This window comes from Pteronotus mesoamericanus, unplaced genomic scaffold, assembly GCF_021234165.1.
Source record: "Pteronotus mesoamericanus isolate MK-2021 breed Mesoamerican mustached bat unplaced genomic scaffold, CSHL_Meso_final contig_2, whole genome shotgun sequence".
NCBI lineage: Eukaryota > Metazoa > Chordata > Mammalia > Chiroptera > Mormoopidae > Pteronotus > Pteronotus mesoamericanus.
In genome coordinates, this window is record NW_026555084.1 from 30,191,000 (window position 1) to 30,211,484 (window position 20,485).

Consider the following 20,485-nt stretch of genomic DNA (forward strand, 5'->3'; position numbering starts at 1 on the left):
CAGTTATATGGAAATGACAGATAATTTGGCAGAAAGCATCAGTAATCCAAAGAATTGTTACATTTTTTTGAACTGTACTTTTGATTATTATTGAAAACTTTTCAAGCTTACAGTTTCTTTCATGCCTGACCTTGTTTTGAGCCTGCAGGACTAGGCTAATTTGTGAGTTGTGAAAAATGTATTGAAAATTCATTTGAATTTTTAAAAAGATTTAATTAATTAATTTATTTTTAGAGGGAGAAAAAAGGGAGGGAAACATTAATGTGTGATTGTGTCTTGTGCGTCCCCTACTGGAGACCTGGCCTGCAACCCAGGCACGTGCCCTGACTGGGAATTGAACCAGCGACCCTTTGCTTGGCAGGCCGGCACTCAATCCACTGAGCTACACCAGTCAGGGGTCATTTCAATTTTTATAAGCAACAACCTCAAGACTGCCTGAGTTCCTACTATCTAGAACTAGTACCAATAATCAGGGATATTTGGTCATTGCCAATTCTCCATGGACTACTTATATGTAATTTACCTGGGATTTTTAATCCATTTGGAAGAGAATTTTTTCTTGGCTTTAATTTGTTAATACTTTGGTTTTTCTGATTTCCTCTCTCCATAAACTCCCCTTTCCTTTCTGCCCTCTTCTGCTGTGTTAGTTGAGTTAACCCACTGTTGGACAATTCACCATCTCCCTCCTTCCCCAGAATAGCAGCAGCTTAACTTCATGTCTCCTAACAAGCTACAAGTTATAACGTCAAACATAATTTACATGAAGCACAAGTTAACGTGTTAAACATAGCTAGTAATATTTAAAGTGTCACAAAGAAAGCCTATGTTTTACTTTCATTCAAATGATTATCAATCTTGGCTCAGCTCTATCAACTAGCTGCTTCCTTGGACAAGACACTAGAACTCTCTGGAATCCACTGGCAACATTTATAAAATAATTAAGTATGACTACATACTTATATAGTTTTCAGTTCTGAGACTCTTATCTAATCATCTAAGATTAAACTACTAGAGGTGGAAACACACTGGCAAGATCATCGAGGCTTCCAGAAAAATTATTTTGAATGGAGTGACTCATCTATACATCCAGCCACTCATTAATCAATTAAACAAATATTTACTGATTCCTGAGGATACAGAACTAATCAGACTTAATCCCTGTACTGAAAAATCTTAGTAGAATTTTACTAGGGATAGAGAAACATGGCAAAAAAAAAGTCCATCTCTCTAATCGGTATTACAAGCATTTGTATAAAAACATCGTGGTCATAGAGAAAGTCTACAGATCATTATATTTGCAGCACAGAAGAGGTAGGATTATTTGGCTTTAAATAACAGGCACCAACCTTAACTAGCTTTTGTCTAAAAGAGGGGGCTGATGGTAAAGATCTAGGGTGTCTCCAGCACCCATGAATTAATATGCAGTTTGGATTCTGAAAAGCATGGGAACCAGAAGCTAGAAAAATGTCAGGATTATTTTACTTCTTGTGCCAGTTTCTGTGTACACATATGAAAATTGTCAGTAATAAAGAGAAATAGAGTGACGATATAAACCATTAGAGCACCAGTATCAGAACGAGAGGTTGAGAAGACTAGAGGTTCAACCCCAAGCTTCTGGTTTGTGGAGTTATTTAGATTATGCTCTTATGTACCAACCTTGAGATGATAGAATGTGTGCAGAGTTAAGTGTACACACAGCAAGTTCATCCTGGCATTTATTGGGTTTAATGTCATTGTGGAGTTTCTAGGTGGAGATGACCAATAAGCACGTTGATATGCAGAAAAGGAACTCAGCAAAGAGGATGCAGCTTATAAAGAAATTCACCAAACTCAGTGTTTCTGGATGATGGTGGGGTATACTCTGGAAATCAAAATGAGAGGCACTAGGTACAAGTGTAGAGATGGGAATAATTACCGTATGCCTTATTCACATTATACATAAGTAGGAATAACAATAAAGGAAGAAACCAACATGAGCTGATTTAATCAAGGACATTATGTTTATGTGTAAAGTTCATGTATGTGAATGTTATCATGTCAGCTAAACTACAAAGGCAGCTACCATATTTTCATTATATGATATATTGTTCAGATTAGTATCATGTAAGTGCTTTATAAATATTTCCTGAATGTGTGAATGAAATAGTAGTAACCCTTTAAGATCAGGTATTAATGATGTTAAGGAAAATGTTGCACTTGAAACAAGGCTGCTTTGTCTGAGTGGCTTTGTCGCTGTTCATCATTTCAATGGATGACAAAAGTTCATAACAAACACTGTGCTAATAATATTGCACTGTGCTAATAATATGGTGGTAGAAAAACTGAGTCCATAAGTCTTGAGCAAAAGCTTTGTGTAGTTAGACAACAGATTACCTAATAGTGATGTTTGCTTTTCATAGCTAAACATTTTGAACTATACAAATACCTCTAACATTTGAAATTTATACAGGGAAAATGAATGTGTTGTTGCAAGTCTGAAACTCTCTATCCTTTAACCCACTGAAGTGATAGATTTTATAACTTGATGTTTCTTCTTGTAAGTTTGCTTAAGAACATAATTATATTGAACAGCTGAGGGTGCTTATTTTTGGCATCCCATATTTTCAATCCTGACCATTAAGATAAATGTCCCTAAGAGAATTTTTGGTGCTCAGTGTAAAGGAGGGTAATTGCCCAGAAAATTAGCAAAGGAGACATTTTTTGCCTTTACCTGAGAGACTAACTTGTTCATGAAATGAAAAGATTCAAGATTGTAAAATTCCTTAAAACTGAGAAATAGAGTTAATGCAATCACAATCAAAAGTTATCAGATCACCCTGACCAGGTGGCTCGGTTGGTTAGAGCATCATCCTGTACACCAAAAAGTCAGCGGGTTCAATTCCTGGCCAGGGCACACACCTAGGTTGTGGGTTTGATTCCCAGTTGGGATGCATATGGAAGGCAATTGATCAATGTTTCTCTCTCACATCAATGTTTCTCTTCTCTCTCTCTCTCTCTCACTCAAATCAATAAACACCAGGTAAGGATTTAAAAGAAAATTTTTAAATGTTAGCAGGTCTTTTTGTGGAATCTAAGATGCAATTTCTTTTTTAAAAAAGATTTTATTTATTTTATTTTTTAGAGAGAGAGGAAGGAAAGGAAAAAGAGAGGGAGAGAAACATCAATGTGTGGTCATCTCTCACATGCCCCCTACTAGGGACCTGGCCTGCAACCCAGGCATGTGCCCTGACTGGGAATCAAACCGGTAACCATTTGGTTTGCAGGCCAGCACTCAATCCACTGACACCAGCCAGGGCTAACATGCAATTTCTAAAAATTACATAGAAACACCAAGAGCTAAGGTTAGCAAAGATACTCTTGAATGCATGCTACTAAATAGCAAGTCTTAGAATAAAGCCACATTATTTTAAAATGTTTTGGTATTTCTATGAGGAGGGACAAATTGCCCAATGGAATAGAACAGGTTTGGGCAAGTAACTAATATACTAATGGACTTTTGATTTATGATCAGATAGCACTGCAAAGCAGTGGAGTAAGTACATTTTTTACAAATAAAAGCCTGGGTCAATTGGATATACAACAGAAAGAAAAAATTAAACATTACCCACTCCTCATACTATATATGAAAGTTAATTGCAGGAGAATTGTGAAGCTAAATATGAAACATAAAACAATAATGCAAGTAGGAAATAACATACAGACACCTTCCTACTTTTTAGATAACTAAAGATTTCTTAAATAGGTCACACAAAGCACAAAATGGACAATAATCATGATTGATAAACTGAACTATATTAAAATTAGGGAAGTCTGTGCATCAAAAGCCATTCTTAAAAAAGTGAAAAGTAAAGATACATAATGGGAAAAAACATTTACACAACATACAGCCCACAATAATCCAATAAAAGATCTGGAAAATATTTAGGGACCCAGCCAAGATGGAGGTGTAGGTAGATATATTTTGCTTCCTTGCACAACCTAAAGAAGGACAACAATTTAAAAACAAAAGAACAACCAGAACTGTCAGAAATTCCAACTGTTATGTAAATCCAACAACCAAGGAGTTAGAGAAGAAACATTCATCCAGACTGGTAGGACGGGCGGACACAGGCAGCTGGGGTGGAGAGGACACACAGCAAGGTGGGGGATGGTAGACCAGGTAGTCCCACAGTTGTGTTCAGATACATAGGGAGAAACAACTGGGAGTGAGACAGACAGTGTAACCCAGGGTTCCAGTGCGGGAAACTAAAGCCTCAAAACCTCTGGCTGTGAAAACCTCACAGGTTGCAGTGGTGGGAGAAACTCACAGTCTTACAGGAGAGTCTATTGGAGGGACCCATGGGGTTCTAGAATGTACACAAACCCACCTGCCCAGGAATCTGCCCCAGAAGGGCCCAATTCACTTGTGAGTAGTGGGGGAATTGACTGAAAGCAGGGCAAGAGCCAAGCAAGTGGCATTGTTTCCTCTATGACCCCTCCCCCACATACAACCCCCACAATGTATTCACCCTGGTGAACACCTAAGGCTCCACCCCTTACAACATAACAGGTGTGCTGAGACAAAGAAATATGGCCCAAATGAAAGAACAGATCAAAACTCCAGAAAAAGAACTAAATGACGAGGAGATAGCCAACCTATTATATGCAGAGTTTAAAACACTGGTAATCAGGATGCTCACAGTATGATTGAGTATGGATACAAAATAGAGGAAAAAGTGAAGGCTATGCAAAGTGAAAAAAAGAAAAATATACAGGGAACCAACAGCGAAAGGGAGGAAAATGGGACTCAAATAAATGATTTGAACAGAAGGAAGAAATAAACATCCAACTGGAACAGAAGGAAGAAACAAGAATTAAAAAAAAATGAGAACCCTAGCAACTTCTGGGACAACTTTAAACATTTGAACATCTGAATCAAATTGAAAACTTATTTGAGAAAATAATGAAGGAAAACTCCAATCTGGAGACAGAAATAAACATGTGAGTCTAGGAAGCTCAGAGAATCCCAAAGAAGTTGGACCCAAGGAAGAACACATCAAGGCACATCATAATTACATTACCCAAGATTAAAGATAAGGAGAGAATCTTAAAAGCAGCAAGAGAAAAGGAGAGAGTTGCCTGTAAAGGAGTTCCCATAAGACTATCAGCTGATTTCTCAAAAGAAACCTTGCAGGCAAGAAGGGGCTTGAAAGAAGTATTCAAAGCCATGAATGCTTCCTATATCCTACGTCCTATATCCAGCAAAGCTACCATTTAGAATGGAAGAGCAGATAAAGTACTTCCAAGATAACATAAAGTCAAAGGAGTTTATCATCACTCCTTAAATGTTAAGGGGAATTATCTAAGAAAAAGATCAAAACTATGAACAGTAAAATGACAACAAACTCACAACTATCAACAACTGAACCTAAAAACAAACAAACAAACAAAAAACAAACTAAACAAACAACTAGGAACAGGAACAGAATCACAGAATGGAGATCACATGGAGGGTTATCAGTGGGGGCCGGGGGAGAATGAAGGAAAACGTACAAGGAATGAGAAGCATAATTGGTAGGTACAAAATAGAGAGGGGGAGGTTAAGAATAGTATAGGAAATGGAGAAGCCAAAGAACTTATATGTACGACCCATGGCCATGAACTAAGTCGGGGGCGGGGAATGCTGGAGGAAAGGGATGTGCAGGGCTGAGGGGTACCACTGTAATAGCATAACCAATAAAATATACTTTAAAAAATCAGGAAAATATTTAAACAGGCAAATATTTGAAAAGAACATAACATGGCCAAAACATATGAAAGGATGCTTAACCCTGTTAATCATCAGAAATGATAATTAAAATGCAAATGAAATACCATTATACATGCACCATAATGGCTAAAATTTAAAAATACAAACAAAAATATTAGTAAATGCTGTGGAAGTATAAGTTAGTACAGTTCATTAAACTATTAATTCTGGAATGACAGCAGCATCATGGCAGCACGAGATAATCCTTTTGTCTCTTCCCTTCAATCTAAATCTAGTGGGACATCCATATCTCAACAAAGTTCCCTTTGCTTAACACCCAAACACAGCAGAGGGGTCCGTACATCCCAGCCTCTGCGGCTGAGCCCAGGCCCAGTGAATCCACAGCAGTGTAGAGTGGAGACCATGAACTCAGCCCCCTACAGGGCCACATGGGAAACATTTAACAAGGCAGCAGCAATGTAGATACCCCTGTCTCCAGCATACCGCACACACTGGTTGTGACAGCGCCCCCACTCCCAGCAGTGTTGGTCGCCCCTGGGACCCCAGCCCCTGGGTGCAGCAGTGCTCGTGGCCACAGGGAACCACGCAGCAGCAGCAACAGCAACCAGCAACTGTGGCTGCCCCCGTCACAGCAGTGCCTGAAACCTCACCCCTCTAGCCATGGTGGCAACATGACATCCTAGGATTCAGCAAAGGTACCCAACATTATGGTGACCCTGGCAGTAACACCATGACCTCAGTGACACCCGCAGCAGCAAGGCACAATGGGTTCTAGGGGCACAGGCCATGAAAACAAGGGCACTAGCAGCATGTCTGACCAAAGGCATGGGGCATGGAAAGTACTGGGCTCAGAAGTAGCCATGGGCTCAGGTAAGAGACCAAAGATCTTGTGCTATAGCGCCATCTCCTGGAAAACAAATGCATGGGGGAAGAACAACTTACCAAGCACCATGAAAAATCATGATAAATTTGTATCACAAAAAGAAAAAGACAATTCTCTAGAAACCAAAGTTACAGAAGTTTGTGATCTGACACAGAATTCAAAATAGCTGTCCTGAAAAAACTCAACAAGGTACGAAGAAAAGTAGTTCAATGAGCTCAGGAAAAAGATTAATGAAAAGAATAATTTTACCAAAGAGACTGAGATTCTAAAAAAGAATTAAACAAGTTCTGGAGCTGAAGAACTTAAAAAAAATGAGATAAAGAATACATTAGAAAGTATTAGAAATAGAGCAGATAATATGGAAGAGAGAATTAGCAAGCTTGAAGATAGAAATCCAGAAATGATCCATGTAGAAGAGCATATAGAACTGAGATTTTTTTTTAAATGAAAAAACAAAACCAACCTCTACAAGAACTACCAAAGTCCATTATAAAATGCAACAATAGGACACTGGGTATCCTGTAAGAAGAAGAGGTGGAGGGGTAGCAGAGAGCTAGTTTAAAGAAATAATAGCTGAGAACTTCCCAAACTTGGAGAAGGAATTAGATTGGAAATACAAGTCTGCCAAGCTAATAGACCATCTAATTTCCTCAATGCAAAAGTCCTTCTCCAAGACACAGTCTATGAAAACATTCAAAAGGCAATGGCAAAAAAAGAGTTTTAAAGGCAGCCAGGAAACAAAGATAGTAGCAGACAAAAGAACACCTATTAAATAGCTATCAGCAGATTTCTCAGCAGAAACTCTATAGGCCAGGATAGATTGGACTAACACATTCAAATATTTAGAGACTAAAACTGTCAGCCAAGAATACCCTGAAAAGTTATCCTTCTGATATGAAGGATAAATAAAGGTTTTCCCAGATTAGGAAAAAAAAAAAAAAAGCTGGTGTAGTTCACTGCCACTAGACCTACCTTAAAAGAAATGTTGACAAGAGTTATTCTACCTGAAACAAAAAGGCAAAAGTATACAAATCTTTGAGTAAGGTGATAAATAGTATCAGAGAACTGCAACTCCATTTCAGAATAGGGTGTTAAAGACTTACTTATAGCCTAAGTTAAAAGGGGAAAAAGCATTAAAGATAGCGATAGGTTCTTCAGTTTGGTCACAAACTCACAATATAAAAAGGGATAATTTGAGGCAAGAAAAACATAAAAAGGGAGGAGGAAAAGGATGGAAACCATATAGGCAAATGAAGATAGCAGGCTACTATCAGAAAAAGATCTATTTATCTATGAGGAGATGTTTCATACAAACCTCATGGTAAACACACATGCACAAAATACAGAGCAGTAACACAAAAGATTAAAAAAAAGGGGACACTAAGAAAGGCATGATAGAGAAAGCACCAAACTAAAATGACAGAAACACAAGGGAAAGAACAATGAAGATATAGGGTAAACAAAGTGGCAGTATAAGCTCTTCTATATCAATAATCACCCTAAATGTCAACGGTTTGAACTCACCAATTAAATGGCGCAGAGTGACTGAATGGATCAAAAGGCAAGACCCAACTATGTTCTGCCATGAGGATGCTCATCACAGTTCCAAAGACAGAGGCTCAACGTGAAGGGGTGGAATAAATTACTCTAAGAAACTGGTAGCCAATAGAAAGTGGGTGTAGTCATACATATATAAGACAAAGTAAATTCTAAGCCAAAAAAGGTATATGGCTTCATATAAAGATATAAAAATATCTGTATATATATATATAGACATTATATAAAGAAAATTTAAAAATGAAATTGCCTTTTGATCCAGTGATTCCACTTCTAGGAATATATCAAAAGAAATCCGAAATACTAAGTTGAAAGAATATGTGCACCCCTATGTTCATTGCAGTGATATTTACAATAGTCAAGACATCGAAGCAACCCAAGTGTCCAACAACAGATGAGTGGATAAAAAAGTTGTGTTACATTTACATGATGGAATGTTACTCAGTTGCAAAGGCAAAAAAAAGAAAGAAGGAAATCTTCCCTTGTGTGACAGCATGGATGGACCTGGAGAGCATTATGCTAAGTGAAATAAGCCAGTCAGAGAAGGGCAAGTCCCATATGATTTCACATATATGTGAACTCTAATGAACAAACTGAACTAACACACAAAATAGTAACAGACTCATAGATACGGAGAGCAGACTGACAGGTGTCAGAGGGGAGGGTGATTGGGGGGCTGGATGAAAAAGGTGAAGGGGTGAAGCAAAGAAAAAACTCATACAGTAACGGCAGGAGACTTGACTTGGGGTGGGGAGCACACGATAAAACATATAGATGACGTATTATAGAATTGCACACCAGAAACTGATATGATTTTATTAACCAATGTCACCCCAATAAATTCAATAAACATTTAAAAACATATATGCACCCAGTACAGGAACACCAAAATACATAAAGCAATGATTAACATACCTAAAAGGAGAAAATGACAGCAACACAATAATAGCAGGGGACTTGACCTTACCTACGTTAATGGATACCTAATTCAGACAAAGTCAACCAGTAAACATTGACCTTAAATGGCATATTATATCAGATTGACTGAATAGATATAAATAGAACATTCCACCCAAAAGCCACAGAATACACTTTCTTCTCACATGCACATAAGCATTTTCAAGAATGGACCCTATGTTGGGATGTCTCAACAATTTTAAGATGATTGAAATCATATCAAATATCTTTTCTGATCACAATGTGATGAAACTAGAAATCAACTACAAGAAGAAAACTGGAAAAGTCATAAATATTTGGAGGTTACACAACATGCTCCTGAAGAAATCAAAGGAGAAATTAAAAAAATACATGTAGACAATAAATGTCTAATCACTACATTGTACACCTGAAACTATGGGGTTATTGAAAAAGTTCGTTTAGTTTTTTTCTGTAAAATAAAAGACATATTTTTCACTTTCACCAATAACTTTATTGGTTTGGAAATTTTGAGTGTGTTGGCTGTCTTCCACATGTGTCTTGATTTGATCACTATCAACTTCAACTGGCCTACCTGACCATGGAGCATCGTCCAGTGAGAAATCTCCAACACGAAACTTCACAAACCACTTTTGACACATTCGATCAGCCACAGCGCCTTCTCCATACACTGCACAAATCTTGTACATTGCAGTTAAGTTTTTACCTTTCTTTAATAATGAAGTAAAATATGCTAAAAATGTTACATATTTTCCTCCACCTTCAATATTAAAATGGCTACACATAAATTCACCAATTTTGGTAAGTTTTTTAAAAAAGCATGTTGGTATAATTGTCACAATACAATCTAACAAAGTTGTTTTGAATGGAGTTAAAGACAGCTAAGCTCTACTGGAGTCATCTTACAGAAAAAAACAAACAAACATTTTTGCCTAACCCAATAATATAATATCGCATGTCAACTCTAATTTAAAAATAAACTTTTATTTTGCTTAGCAAAATAAGCCAGGGGGCGAAAGACAAATACCATATGATCTCACCTATAAGCGGAACCTAACCAACAATGCAAAGAAGCAAGGAAAATATGACCAGCAACACTGAAAGGAAAAGAAATCAACAGAGACAAGAGGGAAGGGGGGGGGGGCAGGGAAAGGGAAGGGAAGGGGAAAGTCAAGGAACATATAGCAAGGACTCATGGACAAAACCAAAGGGGAAGAGCTGAGGGAGGGAAGGTGGGAGGGGGCAAGGGAAAGAGGTGGGGGGAAGGCAGAGACAAATGTATTTAAAAAGTAAATAAATTAATTAAAAAAAACTTTTAAAAAATAAAAATAAATATATGGATACAAATGAAAATAAAAATATGACATTCCAAAGCCTATGCAATATAGCAAAAGTGGTATTAGGAGAGAAGTTTATAGCAAAACAGGCCTACCTAAAGAAAGAAAAAAAAATCAAATAAACAATATAACATTACAGCTAAAAGAACTATGAAAAGAGTACAAACATGGCCCAAATTTAAGAAAAGGAAGAAAATAATAAATATTACATAGAAATAAATGACACAGAAACTATAAAGACAATAGGAAAAAAAAATCAATGAAACCAAGAACTAGTTCTCTGAAAAGATAAAGTTGACAAACCTTTACTAGACTCATTAAGAAAAAAAATAGGGCTCAAACAAATAAAATCAAAATTAAAGAGAAGAAGTTACAATGGATACCACAGAGATAAAAAGATCTTAAACAGACCAATATAAACAGCTATACATGAACAAGTTGGACAACCTAGAAGCAACTGATAAATTCGTTGAAACATACCACTTTCCAAGACCAAATCATGAAGAAATAGAAAATCTGAAGAGACTGATCCCAGTAGGGAGATTAAAACAGTTATCAAAAACCTTAAAAAAAAAAAAAAGACCAGGACCATATGGCTTACTGATGAATTCTACCAAACATTCAAAAAAGAAAAAAAAAAAGAAAGAAAGGAAAACTTAATACCTATCTTTCTCAAACTCTTCCAAAAAAAAATGAGGGGAAGAAAACACTCCCTAACTCATTTTATGAGGTCAACATTATCCTGACACCAAAACCAGACAAGGACAACACCCAAAAACAAAAGAAAAATAACTCATAGAACTCAATAATAATAATTAAAAAAAACCCAATTTTAAAAATGGGAAGAAGATCTGAATAGACATTTTTTCCAAAGATGACATACAGATGTCCAACAGGCTCATAAAAAGTTGTTCAACATCATTAATTATCAGGAAAATGCGAATCAAAACCACATAGACATCACCTTATACCTGTCACATGTCTATTATCAATAAGACAAGAAATAACAAGCGTTGGAGAGGATGTGAAGAAAAGGGAACCCTTGTGCAGTGTTGGTGGGATTGTAAATTGGTGTAGCCACTGTGGAAGACAGCATGGTGATTCCTCAAAAAATTCAGAATAGAACTATCATAGGATCCAGCTATTTCACTTGTGGGTATTTACTTAAAGGATGCAAAAACACTAATTCAAAAAGATACACAAATCCCTTTGTTAATAGCAGAATTATTTACAATAGCCAAAATATGGAAACAACCTAAATATCCATCATTGGATGAATGGATAAAGAATATGTGGTATGCATTATATACAATGGAATACCACTCATTCAAAAGAAAGATGAAATCTTTCCATTTGTGACAACATGGTTGGACCTTGAGGGTATTAAGCTGAGTGAAATAAGTCATATGGAGAAAGACAAACACCTTCTGATTTCACTGATGTGGTATATAAAACAAAATAAAGCTAAAAAAAATGAACAAATAAAACAAAAACAAAAATAAACTTGTAGATGCAGACAACAGTTGGTGATTACCAGAGGGTAAGGTCGAAGTACGTAAAGGGAGCAATTATATGGTGATAGATCGGAACTAGATCTTTGGTGGTGAGCATGCTGTAGTGCATACAGATGTCAAATTATGATATTTTACCCCTGAAACATAAAATGTTATAAACCAATTTTACCTCAATAAAAACAAACAAAAAACATTAAATTTTATTTCGCAGAATCTAAAGTTGTGCATATAACATAACCTACAATTCAGCAACTTCACTCACAAGTAAATAGCTAAAAGAAATGGGTACATGTGTGAGTGCAAAAAACATATACCAGAATATTCATAGCAGCATTATTCATACTGGAATGAATAAATGTTGGTATATTTATATCATGAAATATGATCCAGTGATGAAAACAAATAGACTACTGCCACTTGGAGTATTTGGATGAAACTCGCATATATAATATGAACAAAAGAAGGAAAACAATGAATATATACTGTATGATTTTATTCATATGAAGTGTATCACTGATCTTTGGTGTCAGATGTCAGAGTACGAGAATACCACTGAGGAACAGAGAAGAGCTATTAGGGACTGAAAAGGGGAGTGAGGAGGTTTCTGATATTCTGATAAGGTTCTATTTTAAAATCTAATTTATAATTTCGTGGATGTGTTCAGTTCTTCATGATTCCTATAACTCATTAAGCTTACTGACATTTGAGAAAAGCAACTGAATGTTCATTAAGCAACATGTTCAACAGAACACAAATTATGCTTACTGGCTATTTTGCCTTCTAGGTCAAAAAACTTTTTTGTGTACTCAATTGGCAAATGGAGGGCCCCATACTGACTATTATATTACCAAGAAATATATTTATTATTTATAAGTAAAATAAACACACTATAAATTCATACATCATGCCTAGAGGAATTGAAACAACCTGTTACCATCACCACCATCACTTTGATGTATTTGAAAAGTAAAAGACTTAGATCAATTAATTTCATTGTTTTCCTAAAGTCATGGAATCAACCATGACTAGGTAAGTTGAGTGCATGGAATTTTGATGGCTCCTATTTCTAAGGAGTTTCTCAAGAATAACTCTTAAATATCTTTGCAGAAAGTGTTGTCACTATGAAGTTTACACAGTATTTTAGAGTCTATCATTGACCATTAAACATCATTTTCCTGCACTTAAATGTTTTTAAAAGTCTTTTTACATGGAAGAGATGCCTTTAGTGAAAGAAAAGATGAAAGAGAATGGTAAGAGAGAAGAAAACACTAAGAACTCATGGACTTGGACAGCAGGGTGACAATGGCCGTGGGGGAGTAGGAGGAGTGGGGGGAGGGGGAGGAGGAGGAGGGTAGAGGAAGGATAAATGGTGATGGATGGAGACTTGACATGGGGTGGTGAACACACAATACAGCGTACAGATGATGCGTAGAACTGTGCGCCTGGAGCCTGCATAATTTTGTAAACCTTTGTCACTCCAATAAATTCAATAACAAAAATAATAAAAATAAAAAACACGTTAAGGTAAAAATTCTGTTATATTTAAAAAATAAATAGAAAAAGAATATGCACCAAAATGAAATATCTGGTTGGTAATATTATAAGCGTTGAATTTTTAAAATTTTATGTACATCGTATTTTCTAACACATATCATTAATTAGCAATATAAGAATAAATTATAAAGATTATAGAGCTTAATAAACACATATGGTTGTTCGCTGACATTTGATTCAATATTGAGAAAACTGTCTGTACTCAAGAAGAAACCTTAAATTTCAGTGTACCTACTGGCTCAGTGATCCTAATGCATTTGTGCTTTTTTGGTTCATAGGAATCATGTTCTTTCTGGTAGGACTTAGCTGAATAATGTGGAGTGAGAAAAATAAGTTAAAGAGAATTCACAAAAGCTACCCACACATACTGGCCAATGGTGGCCAGTGGGAAGGCTGCCCGCATATCGTGCCTCCTAAAAGGACAGGGAGTTTTCAGTCGTCCTGGCTTTTCCAGCAGGTATCCTGACAGGCAGTTAATTTGCACACTAGTCACTTTGATGTGCTGCTTTGCTGTTCTCAAAGGGGGCTGAATTGAAGAGATAGTAACATGTAAAATAAGTAATAAATCTATTTTCGTCAGGCATATATTTGCCTGATTTTCGGGAAAGATGGGAAAGCTCTAGGCAAAAATAATTAAGTTAATTTTTAAAATACAATTTTAATGTGCTAATTTTTTCCTTCATAGTGGGAAACATTGAACCTTCTGACTTTCTATTATTAATATGTCAAGAGTAGGCAATCTATTTTATAATAAAATCCTCTACAAGTAAGCTAGAAACATTAACCTGAGAAAATAATACATTATAGCAAAAATATACCAAAGCCACCAAGATTTTTTGCCAATCTCCAAAGCCATAAAAGGATACATTTATTTAGTGTTTACTATATGGGAAAAATGATTATCTCAGGATCTATAGAACTTCATATTTCTACTGCTAAAATATCATAAAAGAGTTCAATTTTGAAAGAACTCTCTACAATATTCATAAATTGGGAAAAATCACCATGGCTTTGGGTTGATATGCATAATTCCAGATGAAATATTTACCTCCAGGAATATTTAATGAATATGCTGTAAGAAATAGAAGTATAAAGGAACTGACATCTTAAGAAAGATAATTAAGGCTTTTAATTTGTAAAAATTTTAACTGCTTGAATTTACACATTGACACCATAATTTATTGAATCCATAATTTTAAAACATTCATCAGACACTCAAGTTTATTCTTTCAGTTATGACATGTTGTTTCCTTTTTGCCTTGAGCTTTTTCTATGTTGCATAACCTTTATAAAGTTTGGAAATTACCCACCGTACTTAAATAATTTTCCTGCAACCTAAGGAATAAGAACCCAAAGTAGGTTTGGGGGAAACTCAAATATCAACTTTCAGTACACAGTCTGCTAAAGTGGAAACTTACTAAATCTTCATTTCATTCTGCATGTGTTAGAAAAAGCATTTGACTTTGAATTGGAAGAGCCCTAATAGCCCTGGTTTGCTCACTTAACTCATTATTCTCTCCCATATTAGAATAAGATGAGATATAATAAATACCTGTGAATATAACTAGTAATATATGGGAATATCTATCTTTCCTTTACTTTTTAACAAAGGTAAATAGTTTTGATGTGCTCTAGTATTTGGTTTTCTAATATTTTGTTGGGGATTTTAGTGTCTATGTTAATGAGGGATATTGGCCTATAATTTTCTTTATTTGTAGTGTCTTTATCTGGTTTTGGAATTAAGACAATGCTGGCCTTGTAAAATGAGTTTGGGAATCGTCCCTTGTCTTGAATTTTATGAAAAAACCAGAGAAGGAGAGTTGTTAGTTCTTCTCAGAGTATTTGGTAAAATTTACCTGAGAAGCTGTATGGTCCAGCACTATTGTTTGTTTGGGATTTTTTTATTACGCTTCAATTTTACTAGGTATACTCTATTTAGATTCTCTGATTACTCCTGATATAGTTTTGGAAGACTGTATGATTCTAGGAATTTGCTATTTCATCCAAATTGTCCTTTCTGTAGGCATAGAGTTGTCCACAACAATTTCTCACAATTTTTTGTTTTTCTCTGGTGTTAATTGTTATTTCTGCTCCTATATTTCTGATTTTATTTATTTTGGTTCTCTCTTTCTTTTTTTCTTTTTTATTTTTTTGATAAGTCTGGTTAAAAGTTTTTGAATCTAGCTTCTATTTTCAAAGAACCAGGACTCATATCAAAGGTTCATTGATAATTTCTATCATTTTTTTAGACTCTATTTCATTTAATTCAGCTCTGATCTTTGTTATTTTCATCCTTCTACTTACATTGGATTTGTTTGTTGTTCTTTTTTTGAAATCGCTTTTGTTAAGTTACATTGTTTCCCTGATTTTTTCTTCCTTCCTTAGAAATGTGGAGCTTAGCCCATGATGCTGATTCCAGCTTGAGGCCATCTCAATGATTGGCTTAACAACTAAGGGGGATCTCAGGGAACTCTGTGAGGCTTCAGCTGACCCTGCCCAGGGTCCTGTGCTGACCAAAGCCGCTCTTGGTGAGATCCCAGTTATTTCTGCACACAAACAGGCCCAGCAGAGGGAGCCACATGCTGCAGATCGCTGACAGCTCCTGACAGGTTGACCAGGGCCAGTCACAAGCAATGTCTGACAAAGGCCAACACCAGAGTCTTTGCAGATCTACCTAGTACATAGAAACAAATACAAAGAAACAGTCACAATGGGAAGACTAAGGAACATACCCCCTGTGAAAGAACAAGAGGATTCTCCAGGAGAAGAGCTACATGAAATGCAGGCCAGCAATTTAAAAGAGAGACAGTTTGGAGGAATGACTATAAGGATACTCAACAGCATGGACAAAGACCTAGGAACCATGAAAAGGGACCAGTCAGAAACAAAGACTGCATTATCTGAAATAAATACTACACTGGAAGGAATGAACGGTAGGTTAGATGAAGCAGAGGATCGAATCAATGATTTGGAAGACAAGGTAGGAAAAAATACTCCGGCGGAGCAGCAAAAGGGGAAAAAGAATTTTTTAAAAGTGAGGAGCGCTTAAGAAACTTTTTGGACAACACTAAGCGAAACAACACATGCATCATGGGAATACCAGGAGGAGAGGAGAGCGAGCAGGGGGTTGAGAACCTATGTGAAGAAAGAGTGACCAAAAAGTTCCCGAATCAGGTGAAGGAAAAGGACACACACGTCCAGCAAACTCAGAGAGTCCCGAACAGGTTGGGCCCAGAGAGGCCTACATTGACACATATTGCAGTTAAAATGAATTCCTTCTCTTTTTGATAGTTTTTGTTATTTTTGTTTGTTTTCATTTTATTTTCTTTTTCTCTTTTTTTCTATTTAAAATTTTTTTTCCCCAGTTTAGTTTCTGTTTCTTTTCTTTCTTTTTTTCTTTCTTTTTTTTACTTTTTCTCAATGGGCTAAAAGTATAATCATTTCCTTGAAAATTGTTACAAGTCAGTTATGTCCACTGTAATCTTTCTTATTCAACATAGTAGTGTAATGCCTAGCCATAACAATCAGACATCAAGAAAGAAAAGATATCTATTTTGGATAGGAGGCATTGAAACTCATTATTTTCAGATGACATGATTTTGTATATAGAAAACCCTAATGATTCCACTGAGAATCTACTAGAAGTATTAATTGAATTCAGCAAAATAGGAAGATACAAAATTAATATCCACAAATCAGCTCCATTTTATATGTCAGTAATGAACTAACTGAAAGGGAAATTAATAATACAGTTCCAAAACCTTTCTCATGAAGATGGTGTTGAAAGCTAAGAAGGAAGCCCCTGCCCCTCCCAAAGCCGAAGCCAAGGCAAAGGCTTTGAAAGCAAAGAAAGCAGTGCTAAAAGGCACCCACAGCCACAAGAAAAAGAAGATCTGCACGTCTCCCACCTTCCGGAGGCCTAAGACATTGCAGCTCTGAAGGCAGCCTAAATATCCTCAGAAGAGCGCTCCCAGGAGAAACAAGTTTGACCACTATGCCATCATCAAGTTCCCCTTGACTACGGAGTCAGCCATGAAGAAGATAGAAGAAAATAATACACTTGTGTTCATTGTGGATGTCAAGGCCAACAAGCACCTTGCTGTGAAGAAGGCTGTGAAGACAGGCTGTGAAGAAGCTGTATGAGAGTGATGTGGCCAAGGTCAACACATTGATCAGGCCTGATAGGGAGAAGAAGGCATATGTTTGACTGGCTCCAGACTATGATGCTTTGGATGTTGCCAACAAAATTGGGATCATCTAAACTGAGTCCAGCTGGCTAATTCTAAATATGAAAATTTTATACTAAAAAAAAATACAATTCCATTTACAATTGCTGCAAAAACAATTAAATACCTAGGAATACACCTATCCAAGTATGTAAAAGAGCTGTACTCAGAAAATTACAAGATGCTGAATAAAGAAACAGAGGAATACACAAAGAAGTAGAAACACATACCATGTTCATGGAAAGAAACAATGGACATCATTAAAATGATCATACTGTTGAAAGCAATGTACAAATTCAATGTAATTTCTATGAAGATTCCAATGACCTATTCCACAGAACTAGAACAAATATTTCAAAAATTTATATAGAACCACATAAGGCCCCATATAGCAACAATGATCTTGAGGAAGAAAAAAAAGCAAGGAGGAATCAGTCTACCTCATATAAAACTATACTATAAAGCCATAGTAATAAAACAGCATGGTACTGGCATTAAAACAGATACATAGATTAATGGAACAGAATAGAGAGCTCAGAACTCAACCTACACCTTTATAGCCAATTAATACTCAATAAAGAAAGCAAGCACATACAATGGGCTAAAGATAATTTATTCAATAAGTAGTGTTGGGAAAATTGGACGGATATATGCAGAAAAATTAAACTAGATCACCATCTTATACCACACACAAGAATAAATTCAAAAGGGATCAGAGACTTAAATGTTAGACCTGAAGCCATAAATACTGTAGAAGAAAACATAGGCAGCAAAATCTCAGAAATTGCTTGTAGCAATATTTTATTGGATATATCTCCCCAGGCATTGGAAACAAAAGAAAAAATAAACAAATGGGGCTACATCAAACTAAAAAGTTTTTGCATAGCAAAGGAAATCATCCACAAAATAAAAAGACAACCCAGAGAATGGGAGAACACATTCAGCAATGATACATCTGTAGGGTGTTAATATCCAAAATTTATAAAGAACTTACAAAACTTAACACAAAAATAACAAACAACCCAATTTAAAAATAGGCAAAGGACTTGAATAGACACTTCTCCATTGAGGACATACGGATGGCCAATAGACATATGAAAAGTTGCTCAACATCACTAATCATCAGAGAAATGCAGATTAAAACCACAATGAGATTATAATCTCACACCTGTCACATTGGCTATCATCGAGAAATCAATGAACAAGTGTAATGGATCTGCCTTTTGACCCAGCAATTCCATTTCTGGGAATATATCTGAAGGAACCCAAAATGCTAACTCAAAAGAACATAAGCACTCCTGTGTTCCCTACAGCATTATTTACAATCGCCAAGATATGGAAACAGCCCAAGTGTCCATCAGTAGATGAGTGGATTAAACAACTATGGGATATCACACATGATATACTACTTGGCCCTAAAAAAGAAGAAAAATTTTACCCTTTGCAACAGTACGGATGGACGTGGAGAACACTATGCTAAGTGAAATAAGCCAGTCAGAGAAAGACAAATACCACAGGATTTTACTCATATGTGCAATCTAACGAACAAACTGAACTAACAAGGAAAATCAGGACACTCACAGATAGAGAGCAGGATGACAGCTAGTCATGGGGAAAGGTCAGAGGGCAAAGGGACTGAGCAGAAAGGAAAAAGGGCACATGGACATGGACCACCGTTTAGGGATTGCTGTGGGAGGGCAGGCTTAAGGGGACTAAATGGTAATGGGAAAAATACAATAAAGATTAAATCGAAAAAGAAATAAACGTGCTATGAAAAGTAAAAAAAAAGTAAAACATAATAGCCGAACATTACCAATAAACTATTGAATCTCTTCAAAAAGATAAATAATTTGACTACACAAAAAGGAAGATATTTCATAAGCAGAACAAATATGAGAATAGAAAGTCAAAGCCACTGGGAAATGGCTGATGAATAAATTAACAGAACAGAACAAAAAAATAGGGGGAGACCACTATTTGAGCTATTATGTTTATCCATCGCACAGAATAGTAAGTATGGATATTCTGAGGAAATAACAGCAAGAAGTACCCAATATATTCTTAGGACAAACAGTCACATGTCAAAATTGTTAAGTACTTCTAATAGCCCCATGGAGAAAAAATGGGTTTTCAGCGTTAGGGGGTCTTTGATATAGATATGGAAATACATGTAGATCCAATAATAGTAGTTTTTGTCTTCATTATTAACACATTTAAGAACTCTTCTACATTTTTTCAGTCCCATTGTCTTTAGCTAACTCACACGGGAATGCATGTATCCCTAGTGTCTTGGCTATCATTGAAAGGAAACTATGTAGGATAAGGGCAACATGCCAACCAATTTTGTCTTTTCTTCTATTTGAGATCCATCTGACAGTTACATCTCTCTCTAATATAGCCTCCCCCTTTTTAGTTAGTCCCTTTCACACCAACTTGCATATTTTCTTTACAGCGCTGCTCGCATTCTGTAACTGCTGTATGTGTTCAGTCATTTGCTGTCTATCTCCCTCATAGGAGTGTGAGCTCCGCCAGGGCAGGGACATGGTTAGACTTGGCACTACTTCATCCCAAGACCCTATTACATGTGTGCTGAAATAATAATTTTAAAAACCCATACCTGACATTGTAGAAAAGATTATTTTATAGATAATGAGTAGAATAATAAATGGTTTCTAGCCAAGAGGAAGGGGCTCTTTAGGAAATGAGTATAAACATTTTTGGTAGGTCAT

The 20,485-nt window shown here is 36.1% G+C and overlaps 1 pseudogene; it reads left to right on the top strand.

Moving 5' to 3' along the window:
- The first annotated feature begins 17,298 nt into the window (after positions 1-17,298).
- LOC129066447 (60S ribosomal protein L23a-like) lies at positions 17,299-17,837 on the top strand (annotated as a pseudogene).
- Positions 17,838-20,485: the final 2,648 nt, after the last annotated feature.